Genomic DNA, 9,928 nt, shown 5'->3' on the forward strand with positions numbered 1-9,928 from the left:
AGTTAAGCTTGGGATGATTATAGGTTCTAGTATGTCTCAAAGTAGAGACACTGTTCTTTACTCTAGCCAGCATGGTAGAAGCTGCAGAGGCCATGGCTCTTTTTGAGGTCAAGGAGACACTCTAAATGCTTATGGACAACATCAACAAAATGCCTAGCATGACACAAATACACAAGGCCAGTGTGGATCTGGCGGCTTTAGAGGCAGGGGAAATCACCCCAAGGTAGAGGTGATGGATTTGGTTCATGATAGTCAAATGATCAGTCAAACAAAGATAAGAACTTTCATTACTATGGCAGATATGGACACATTGTAAACGATTGTTACAAGAAGCATGGAGATATGAAGGCAAAGGGCAAACAACATGGGCACTATGTATCTTCTAGCGGTGCTCATGATGAGCAAGTTGATAGGTTGTTTGCCAAAAAATGCATCTAGGCAGAACAGAGATGAGAGATGGTACATTGATTCAGGGGCTTCAAATCATATGACACCCCATGGAACGGTGCTCATGATGAGCAAGTTGACAGGTTGTTTGCCATGCAGCTTGTGTCTAAAAATGCATCTAGGCAGAACAGAGATGAGAGATGGTACATTAATTTAGGGGCTTCAAATCATATGACACCCCATGGAGAATAGTTTGATGAGATGGTTGTAGGTTCACATGGTTATGTGTGTATTGGGGATGACACCCAACATGACATTCAACACATAGGAATTGTTCCGTTGTTGATGCCTGATGGCAAGAAAACAAACATGCATGATGTACTACATGTGCCTATAATAACAAAGAATATTTTGTCACTTGGACGATAGATGGTAGAATAGAATTTGCAGGTGAGATTTAATAGAGATGGATGCTTTATTGAAGAATATGGTAATGGCTGCAAATTGATTTCTAAAGGCCGAAGAGATGGCATAATGTTTACTCTTGATGCATCAATTCCAGAATTGAAAGCAACCATCTTTGCACATGATGATGGTCCTATACAGGATGTTGAGATATGTCATAAGCGAATTGACCATGTGAATGTACAAAACCTGAAATCTATGCAGCAGAAGGAGATTGTGCTTGGACTTCCTAAGTTCAAGTATCATGTCTTTGGACATGTATGTGATGCATGTCAGTTTTGAAAGCAAGCACGGTTTCCATTTATGAGACATGTATGGAATAGCTCATGACCCTTGCAGTTGGTATATTCAGATGTATAACATTCGTCTCATAATGCTTCATTTGATGGTGCTCATTACTATGTATCCTTCATTGATGATTTCAGCATATGCTTGGCTTTACATACTAAAACATAAGGATGGTGTGTTTGATGCATTCCAGGACTTCAAGAAGCATTCTGAAATGAGTTGAGCTGTAAAATTTCATGTCTTAGATCAGATGGAGGTGGAGAATATTTCTCTAATTACTTTGACAGGTACCTTGCTAAACATGGGATCAGAAAACAATTAACTTGCAGCTATACACCATAGCAAAATGGTGTAGCAGAAAGGAAAGTAAGGGTACAGATGGAATCGGCAAGAGCTATGTTGAATGAGAAGAGTTTGCAAAATGGTTATTGGGTTGAAGCAATATTGACTGCTATCTATGTGCTGAATAGAACCCCTACAGCCGTGATGTTGGAATATCAAGCTCTTTCATGTGTGTTTGATGGACACAGCTAGTCTGGCTAGATCAGTTAGGTACATTAAATAAGTTGGTTTCATGTGTGTTTGGACCCATCTAGTCTGGCTAGATCAGTTAGGTACATTAAATAAGTTGGTTCTACTTCTAGTGTGAATAGTCTTTATGACCTTAGGTTGTATATGCACTAAAGTGTGTGTTGAATGAATAATGAGAAGAATGGAGAGAGGAAGCATGTTGCTTCACTCTGGGTTGCTCTCTTTTCTGCATCCATGAAAATGAACATGGTATGAGAGGCATGAATGGGCTCACTAGTGGAATGCACTAAAGAAGAAGACTTGAAGACTGACTTGAAGGGCTGGAAAAAGAAGAGGACTGACTGTCATTTCCATCAATGGTCACACGGAGGTATGCATTGTTGAGCATTGGATTCCTATTGCTTGAAGGATGAGTTGTGGCTTGCTGAGGAGCGTTCCAAGGCTTGATTGAGTATTAATGTGGGCCCTATCATGATCATTATCATCGAATGGTGCTGTTGTACACTCCTGACAGACCTGCGTGCTTGCGCTTGATGAAGGCATGACTCTTGCTGAAGCCAAATCGACATGAGTGCTATATAAGAAGTCATCAAATTCTTGTGAGCATACATTGGAAGGTAGTTCAAGGTTACAAGAAGCCATTGCTTGTGTTGGAGCTCTGTTATGAGCTAGAATCAGAGTACACAGACCTAGGACAGAAGGCTGAACTGCTGTATATAGAGTATACATAGCATATGTAACACTTTGAAAGAGCCTTGAAGCTCTCTGACAGGATTTATGGACCTCATTGGAGCCTAGGAGCACTCTTGAAGACATATGTATCAGTTCTCATGCCTTTGAGCTGAAATTCCTTGAAGAAAATACTCAGATCTGGAAGTGTAAACAGGCTAGAAACCTGTCTCAAAACAGTGGGCAGCAAGCATTAGCTTCCTTTGAAGCATTACATAACACTTGGCTGGCATTTGTCATATGTATGACATGGGATATGTCTGCTAGAGGTTTTATGGATTGAGTTGAGCATTAAGTGATCATGGAAGTTGAAGTCTAAGGCTGGTAATTACTGCAGTGACATTGTCTTAGTGGTTGCAAGCAGTAAATGCAATTTATGACTTGGATTCATGAAGACAGGATGCCTATAGTTACCCGAATGCTCATGTATTGAACCTAACACTTCAAAGTGAATGTCTGACATGATTTGAGGCTGTTTTGGAGCTAGATAGAATTTGCTTTACTGAGAGGTTGCTAATTGCAATCTGTAAGCAGAAGGTTTGACACTTATACCTGCTATCTATGCACTGACTTGTGCCCCGTTGGTTATGCTTGGACTACTACATGTACTAGTAGATGTCTATGAAGGTTTGGGACATGTATGACATGTATATCACTCAGTTTTGGGCTTGAAATCACTACTGGTCATTCACAGAATTACAGTTTTTAGATTGCATGTAGGTATCTTGGTAGTGAGGTTGGAAGAGTTTCAACTTAAGTAAATACATTGCATCTGTATTGACTGTTTTGGCTACAGGTTAGGCCACTTGGTTGTGGGCTGTTTTGGATTGTCAGTGGGCTGAAATACCCTATTTTTTTACTGCAATTAATTGCAAAAAACCGTCACAAACAGTTGCGGGCTGAAGTCAGTCAAGTTGACTTATTGGTTTGCAAGTAGTCAGGCAGTGTCTATAAAATGGCAAATGTAGATAGAACTGATAACATAACCCAGATTGTGGGAGAAAAGCTTGATAGAAATTATGAAATATGGAAGTTCCGCATGGAGAACTTTCTGATAGGCAAGGGATACTAGGACTTAGTGACAGGTGTTGAGGCTGAACCTAAAGTTCCAGAAAGGAACCCTATAGCTGATCAAAGACGAGCGCATCGAGCATGGACGGAAAGAGCTCGCAGAGTTTTACATTGGCTATCATTATGTATCTCGGATGCTATGGTGATGCAGATCATGAACTGTAAGAGCCCAGCAGATGCATGGAACATATTGGTCAAATACTATGGCACAACCACAAGTGCGAGGAAGATACAGTTGAATCAGAAATTCAACAACTTGGAGAGAAAGACCAGATCCATACTGGATTATGCCATAGAGGTTAAAACCATAGCAGATCAGCTGGCATCTGTTGGTTCACAGGTTGAAGATGAAGATATGGTTGTAGTGACCTTAAATGGCTTGGGTCCTGAGTACAAGTCTTTTGACACTTCAGTGTCTGTGCGGGTGAAAATGCCTGACTTTAATGAGCTGGTTGCATTATTGATTCATGAAGAGGTGAAGCTTGGCTTAGCTACAAGGTCAAGCAGCTCAAGAATAAGGATGTAGTTTTTTACTCGAATTAGCGCGGCCGTGGCAGGGGTTATGGATCTGGCAGAGGAGGCCAGCAGAATGCATCCTATGGTAATAGCAATTAGCAGTCATCAAATGCAAGAGGTGGTGGAAATTTTCGAGGCAAGGGGAGATCTAACTCCCATGGTAGAGGCTCATGGCAGCAACAGTGTCAGTCAGACAATCCAAATAAGAATAAGGATTGTCATTACTATGGAAAGTATGGGCATATTGCAAAGGACTGCTGGAAGAAGCAGGGAAACCAGAAAGGTAAATAGCATGGATACTATGCTACGTCCAGTCAGGCAGATGACTCTGGTGATAGACTATTTGCCATGCAATATGTCAAAGATAGGGTTGCTGAAAAATCATCTAATGATGCAGTGTGGTACATTGATTCAGGGGCATCGAACCACATGACCTCTCATGGTGACTGGTTCACTGATATGGTGGCTGAAAAGCATGGCTATGTATGCACAGGTGATGACATGCACCATAGCATTGAGCATAAAGGAAAAGTGCCTCTTGTGGTTCATGATGGCAGGAAGAAAAATTTGCATGATGTCTTGCATGTCCCTTCAATTATGAAGAACTTATTGTCTATCGGTCAGATGACGGAGCAGAACTTACAGATTAGATTCAATAAGCATGTTTGCTTTATTGAAGAGTTTGGCAATGGTTGCAAGTTGATAGCTCGTGGTCACAGGAATGGCAGAATGTTTACTCTTGATGCTTCTTTGCCAGAGCTGAATTTAGCTATGTTTGCCCATGGTTCTAGCACTATTAGGGATTTGGAAATATGGCACAAGAGAGTGGGGCATGTCAATTTGCAAAGGCTACAAATTATGCAAAAGAAATAGCTGGTTACAGGTTTACCCAACTTCCAATATTCAGATATTGGTCATGTATGAGAGGCTTGCCAGTTCGGTAAGCAGTCACGATTGCCGTTTGTCAGGCATGTAAGACAGAGTACACGTCCATTGCAGTTAGTGCATTCTGATGTTTGGGGGCCAGCTCATAATGTATCTATGGGAGGTTCCATATATTATGTATCTTTCATTGACGACTATAGTTGCTATACCTAGCTTTACATATTGAAAACAAAAGATGAGGTCTTTGCTATTTTTCAGCAATTTAAAGCACAAGTTGAGAAGGATTTTGAATGCTACATCTCTTGCTTGAGATCTGATAGTGGTGGGGAGTATGTATCAAATGAATTTGATGATTTCTTGGCTGAAAATGGCATTCTAGGAAGCTCACCTGCTCCTACACTCCGCAGCAGAATGGAGTAGCTGAAAGGAAGAATAGGGTTCTGATGGAAGCTGCTAGGACCATGATGAACGAAAAGCATATGCCGCTTTATTATTGGGCAGAGGCTATTACGACAGTCGTATACATTTTGAACAGGACTCCCACTGCAGGTATTCATGAGATGATGCCATTTGAGAGGCTGTATGGCTATAAGCCGGATGTAAGTCACATGAAAGTCTTTGGCTGTCTTGCTTATGTGCATATCCCAGATGAGAAAAGAAAGAAGTTGGATCCAAAAGTGCATAAGTGTATTTTCATTGGGTATTCGTAGGAGAAGAAGGCATACAAATGCTATGATCCCTCTACCAGGGAGACTTTGGTGAGAAGGGATGTCATCTTTGATGAGATGGGCTCTTGGTATGGATCACCAGTTGCAGTGCCATCGGATATGCCTTCCATTCATGTATCTACAGTTGATTTGCAGCAGAGCACTACTATGACAAGACCTAGTAGTCAAACAATATCCCCATGGACAGGGAGATTGAGAAGCTCACCATCCACTGACACCAGTATGTCAGTGAGGGGGAGACATGATGTTTTGGACAGCAAAGGAAAAGAGAAAGCTACTGAGGATGCATCTGGTATGATGACACCTGGCAGAATGACTTTTGGCTATGAGTCTGCTGATACTTTGGACAACGAACTTGGTATTCCGACTGTCTATACACCTGGCACAAGGCAGAGTAGGTATATTCTGTTAAGAAACACGGATCTAGAGCTAGTTAGCTATGGTGGACGCAAATCAAACACACGATACATTATCAGAATAAGGAATTGTAACTCAAGTGAATTAGGTTCCAAGATAAATTAGCTTGGACTCATAAACACAATCTTGAGTGACTCAAACTGAAAGTACCATTCCTTAAAATGAGTGTCAAGTACATGCTTTTATAGCTTTTTGGATAGTACCATTTTTCCTCTCTGTGCTTATGGGATTTCAGACATCTCTCCTTAGAGCTTCTTTGTCATATCTCTCATACAAAGCCACTTATGGGCAAGCGTCTTTTGGGCACACATTCAGCCTCTATGGGCATACATCATTTGCTATTCTCAACACCCCCCCTCAAATGATGAGTCTCTACCCTTGCTGGCTTTTGCCCCCCCTACATGTAGACATGGACCAGGAGACTAGCTCTTTAGCAGCCTAGTCAAGTTAAGGCTTGAAACTTTACATTCTTGGTAAGGGTTTTAAATCCACTCTGGGAATTTGAGATCCTCTATGGGAAACTTTTGCAAAAAAAAAATTTTGTTGGTTTGCAGCAGTGGAGTATTTTATATTCTTCATTTCCTTCATGCTTCTTTGGCATTCTTTGATCTTCTTCTTGGTCTTTTGCTCCAATGTTTGAGCTTCTGCATTTTGGTCTTCATGGTGTTCTTTATCCCTTTTGTTGATGTGTGGTACATGATACTTCTCTTTTTGCTTCAGTCTTCTTGGCACATTTTTTTAGAAGGAATGGCATTGGATTCTTGAGCAAAGTAGCAAACCATCTCAAATGCGAGTATTCTCGGACAATGTCTAATCCTTTTGACAAGTGATATTTGTGATCACAATTATTGAATTGTCACACAACAATGCTAGTGTCAAAAGACACTTGATAGAGTAGAGTGAAGGAGATTGGAAGCATACAGGTTTTCTGAAAACTAAGATCAATGTGAATGGCTTGAGAAGACTGGTTTGAGAGAGAGGGGTCAAGTGTGAAAAAGGTTCTTTTTAAATAAAAAAATTGGAGGAGGCTTTTAACCTTAATGCTTAAGGTTTAAGGAAAGACGGATAACGTGCTGCTGGCCACTTTTCATCCTCCCCTTCCGCGCTCATGGCTGGAGCAACAGGGATGCTCTCAAGGACCATGGTAGTCGTCGGCTCCCCTCTAAAAATGAAGGGTTTTGCTTTCCCCTCTCATGCCTTCACTCAAGGAGCTGGATTTTGCTGCTTCTCCCTCGCTTCTCGTGCCCTTCAGCCTTCGCCTCGGCGGAAGCCGGGACCTTTCACATTCATAACTCGAAGTGCCCCTCCGCTTCTGCTCCTTCCTGCTACACTCACAGCTAATGCATAGCACATGGCCGGCTTCTTCCATCTGCACTTTTATGATCTCCTTTTTCTTCAGCCCTGGGAGATGTGGGCCTCGCACATCTTCACGCTCACTGCTATTGGGGATGCCCTGCTTCTTGTCGTCATAGAAAAGCAGACTGTTGGTCCAGTTTGGAGGTCTGCTAAAGTCGAGAGGGGCTCGTCGTCCTGTGAACAACTCCATAAGAATCACCCCATAGTTGAACACATCACTCTTCTCTGTCAACGTTCCAGTGAGAGCATATTCTGGAGCAACATACCCAAATGTCCTCATGACTCGTGTTGTCACATGGCTGTTTCCAGGCCCTAACAATTTAGCAAGTCCAAAATCAGAGACCTTTGGATTCCATTGGCTATCTATCAGGATGTTGCTTAACTTCACATCACGATGGACTACTTTAGTCTCCAACCCTTCATGCAGATAAGCCAGTCCCTTTGCAATACTGAGAATCATTCGCATTCTGATATCCCAACTCAATGGTGGATGTTCCCCCAGCTGTCCATGGAGCCACTGCTCCAAATTCCCATTGTCAATATACTCATAAACAAGCATTGTTTGCGAGCCTTCCATACCATATCCAATCAACCGTACAAGATTCTTGTGCCTGACACGTCCTATCGCCTCCACCTCTATTATTTAGAAGATTTTTCACAGCTATGCGTGTATCATCAGGTAGCTGACCATAGTACACAATCCCATATCCACCCCAGCGCAGAAATCAGTCGTAGCCTCTATCATGTGGTTGAGAGCTTGCAAGGAAGAAGAAAACACACCACTAGCTACCTAGCTCAGCCATGGCTCTGATACCATGTTAACAAACACGGATCTAGAGCTAGTTAGCTATGGTGGATGCAAATCAAACACACGATACATTATCAGAATAAGGAATTGTAACTCAAGTGAATTAGGTTCCAAGATAAATTAGCTTGGACTCATAAACACAATCTTGAGTGACTCAAACTGAAAGTACCATTCCTTAAAATGAGTGTCAAGTACATGCTTTTATAGCTTTTTGGATAGTACCATTTTTCCTCTCTGTGCTTATGGGATTTCAGACATCTCTCCTTAGAGCTTCTTTGTCATATCTCTCATACAAAGCCACTTATGGGCAAGCCTCTTTTGGGCACACATTCAGCCTCTATGGGCATACATCATTTGCTATTCTCAACATATTCCGCCTCATGAGAGAGGGGAATCGAGTAGTGCACCACAACTTAGACGCTCGTAGAGGGTCAGATACCCTGTTGACAGGTTGACATACAGTGGCTACTCTACAAAGCATTATGCTTACATGACAAAAGTGATGAAGATTAAAGAACTAGGTACATATGCTGAAGCAGTGAAAGATGAGAACTGGTGTGTAGCCATGGACGAAGAAATGAATGCCTTGGCTGAAAATAAAACATGGGATTTAGTGCCACTGCCTGAAGGGAAAAAGACCATTGGTTGCAAATGGGTCTACAAAATCAAATGCAAGTCAAATGGCAGTGTGGAGAGATACAAAGCCAGGCTGGTCGCAAAGGGGTATGCCCAACAGTATGGACTTGATTATGAGGAAACATTTAGCCCTGTTGCCAAGATGGCAACCATAAGCACTGTGATTGCCTTGGCTACTACTAAAGGCTGGAAATTGCAGCAGATGGACGTTAAGAATGCATTTCTTAACGGTGACCTAGCAGAGGATGTCTATATGGTTCAGCCGGAAGGGTGGTATGTTCACCCTGATTTTCAGCATTATGTATGTAGGCTAAAAAAGGCATTGTACGGGTTGAAGCAGGCTCCAAGAGCTTGGCATGCTAGGATCAGTAACTACTTGCAGAGATTAGATTTTGCTATTGGCAGGGCTGATCACAGCCTATTTACAAAGAAGACTGACAGTGGCTTGGTAGTGCTGGTCATATACATTGATGATTTGATAATCATTGGTGATGATGACTTGGGCATACAGTATGTTATGAAGATGCTGAAATCTGAATTTGACATGAAAGACCTAGGAGAACTGAAGTATTTCTTGGGCATCGAGGTAGTTCCAGCTGAAAATGGTTTATGGCTGATTCAGAAGCACTATGCCATGGAGATGCTGAAGAAGTATGGCATGGCTGAATGCAAACCGTTGGATACACCTCTTGATCAGAATGTTAAGCTAGACATGAACACTGGGGCTGAAGTAGAGGATGTGACTATGTACAGGCAGATGGTTGGCAGCTTGATTTACCTGACCACCATCACTAGGCCTGACTTGAGCTATGCTATAGGGCTCATAAGCCAGTTTATGCAGAAGCATAGAAAGCCACATTTGGATGCAGTTAGACGCATTATGAGATATGTTAAGTCCACTATAGAGTATGGGCTGTTCTATGTTAGAGATAAGCCCTTGATATTGACTAGATACACTGATGCAGATTGGGCAGGTTGCTCATATGACCGTAGATCTACGAGTGGATATGCACTCGGATTTAGTAGTGGCATGATTAGCTGGAGCAGCAAGAAGCAGCCTACGATTGCTTTGTCGAGTACTGAGGCAGAGTACAGGGGTGTTGCATTAGCA

General features: G+C 42.1%; 1 pseudogene; it reads right to left on the reverse strand.

Moving 5' to 3' along the window:
- Positions 1-7,179: 7,179 nt before the first annotated feature.
- Positions 7,180-8,098, reverse strand: LOC148021162 (putative serine/threonine-protein kinase At1g01540 pseudogene; annotated as a pseudogene).
- Positions 8,099-9,928: the final 1,830 nt, after the last annotated feature.

This window comes from Lygodium microphyllum, chromosome 18, assembly GCF_053477565.2.
Source record: "Lygodium microphyllum isolate KBCC chromosome 18, Lygodium_microphyllum_v1.1.10, whole genome shotgun sequence".
Taxonomy (NCBI): Eukaryota; Viridiplantae; Streptophyta; class Polypodiopsida; order Schizaeales; family Lygodiaceae; genus Lygodium; species Lygodium microphyllum.